Raw genomic sequence first — 2,510 nt, 5'->3', positions numbered from 1 at the left:
GACGGAATCGTCTCGTGTGGGTCGTTCAGTGATGTCTCCAGCTGTGAGCGTGTCAGCGCGGCCGAGTCGCACGTGGGGGAGATGGCCGATGCGGTGACTGCAGATCCCGCTTCCATTAGGGGAGGGGCCCCAGACGGAGGGCCACTGCAGCACGGGGAAGGGTGCGCGGGGCTCATGCTGGGAGCCCAGGGCCCACAGTTGTAGCAAGTGAGGTGAGCTGAAAGGAGACGCCGCGTTGCGGGCGCAAGGCCGTCTGTCCTGCTCACCTTGTGTTGAGGGTAAGGGGACGTCACTCCTGATGCCACTCCCTGTGACGGCCGGCGTGCTCCCGAATGTCTAAATGCTATCTGAGTAATGGATGAGTCTGCCTGTATTCATTAGAGAGTCAGAAGACCCAAGTGTCACCACTGGAGAAGTGACTTGCGTCCGTCAGCATGGGAGATTTCCCAGGGTGGGCAAGAAGGCGGTTGTCCTTTGGCATCGAAGGATTTGTATGCGTTTAGATTGTCAGAAAAGTAGGCCTTTCAGTACATTCGAAAGCCTACTAAGGACGTGGTTCTGTAGTGTAGCGGTTAGCAAGTCTGCTTTCCACGCAGAAGGCGCGGAAAGTTCACGCCCCAGTGGATCCACAGTTCATGGTCTACAGCCATGCCACCCTGAACAAGCCCGATCCCGTCTGATCTCGGAGGCTAAGCAGGGTCAGGCCTGGATAGTACTTGGATGGGAGACCACCTAGGAAGACCGGGTGCTGTGGGCATAAAAAAATTATTTAAAAAAAAAAAAATAATAAGGAATGACATCAAACACGTGCCGACAGTTTCTCTTCTTTCTCTCCTTTCCTCCTCTGTGTGGGTCACTAGAAGGGAGCCCTGGCGAGCTGTGGTCTCCATCAGGGTCTACTTGGGGACATACAGGGACCATCGCTCCTCTTACACAGCATTTCTGGGCCTGTGTGGAGGGGGGAAGGAAGGGGGAGGGAGAAGGGTCATGGGAGTTCTTCAGTCTTTTTAGTCATCAGCTCAGTACGTCTTGTGTTTATCTTTTTTGACTAGGAAAATGAGCACTTAAAGAAGTTCCAGGTGACTTGGGAGCTACACAATAAGCACCTGTTTGAAAATTTGGTCTTCTCGGAGCCCCTTCTCCAGAGCAACTTGCCAGCCCTGGTGTCGCAGATCAGGTATGTGGTCGTCTGCGTGTCCCAAGCTGTGACGGCGTGGTCTTCCCCCTGTGCTGCAGCACATGAGCACCTTAGCACCACTGCACCCTGGGGGTTCTTGCTGGAAAGATCGCCGGGCTTGGAGGAGAATATGGTTTGAGCATAAAACTCAAAACCCAAACAGTAACATGACTAAACTTTAAAATAGCAAACCCAGTATTAATGCTCCTAAGATTTAACACCAGAAATTACTCAAGGCTGTGATAGGAAAGGCTGTGATAAACATAGAATTTGACCTTGACGAGACTCACGCTTGACCACGTGGCCATGCTGTGGCACTCACTGTGGGAATGGGAGAGGGCGGGAGGCAGGCTCCAGCACGGGTGTGAGGTGCCAAGGGGCTCCCGGCACTGGGGCAGGGTGTCTCTCGAATGTTCCTGGACACCTTGGTTCATGGCCTGGCTTATGCTGACTGGTGTGGAGCGTCTGTGCTCCGTGTGCTGAGACGCGTACCAAGCGTGCGTTCGGCATTCGTCCTGGTGACGGTGGAAATGAAGACAGCTGGCTGTGTGCTCCGCTGGGAGGCAGCTCCTCATGGATCTGCTGTCACTCTGCACTGCTAAGCCAGGTGGGGGACTTTGCTTCTTATCTGCTCACCACGTGTGAACAGATTTCCCCACTTCAGACACATCAGAGCAGCACAGCTGAAGTCAACTGCGTTAAAACGTCCAAGTGAAATGCAGTTGCACCTGACTCCAAAGAAGGGAAATTATGTATGTATGTATGTATGTATGTATGTATGTATTTATTTATTATTTTTTAGGCGAGGCATCCCTTGGTTGACCTCACAGATCGCAAGGACCTTGTCAGCGTACAATCCCTTATTATTATTGTTATTACTTCTGCCTGCAGCACCTGGTCTTCCTAGGTGGTCTCCCATCCAAGTACTAACTGGGCCCGACCCTGCTTAGCTTCCGAGATCACATGGGCTCGGGCACGTTCAGGGAGGCACGGCTGTAGACAGGAAATGATTTTTCAATAAATAAATTATCGTCATAGCTGACTTACGTACACACCAGTCACCTTTTTCCTTCTCGAAACCCATGTATTAACCCAGTCCTTATTTTCTGTCTTCCGAAATCCTGTCTGAGGGTTCTTGACTGTTCCCGCTTCACACCCTCACATCCGGGGAAAGAATAACCTTACAAGCCATTCATGAAGCACGGTGGAGATGAGGAGGTCAGAGCAGTGTCACTCAAGTGTGGCCTGTGCTCTGGTCGGTTCCTGACCCGCACCCTTTCCCTGCTGTGTCCACTCGAAAGTGTCCGTTAGGTGTCGTGCTGGGTGCAAGGAG

General features: G+C 52.2%; 2 pseudogenes; one reads left to right on the top strand and one right to left on the bottom strand.

Moving 5' to 3' along the window:
- Positions 1–638: 638 nt before the first annotated feature.
- Positions 639–757, top strand: LOC111735690 (annotated as a pseudogene).
- A 1,302-nt stretch (positions 758–2,059) lies between these two features.
- On the bottom strand, positions 2,060–2,178 carry LOC111735691 (annotated as a pseudogene).
- Between the last annotated feature and the right edge of the window lie 332 nt (positions 2,179–2,510).

This window comes from Pteropus vampyrus, unplaced genomic scaffold, assembly GCF_000151845.1.
Source record: "Pteropus vampyrus isolate Shadow unplaced genomic scaffold, Pvam_2.0 Scaffold1000005443, whole genome shotgun sequence".
Classification (NCBI taxonomy): domain Eukaryota; kingdom Metazoa; phylum Chordata; class Mammalia; order Chiroptera; family Pteropodidae; genus Pteropus; species Pteropus vampyrus.
Note: the sequence above shows the minus strand (reverse complement) of the source record. Positions and strands in the feature narration are given on the sequence as shown.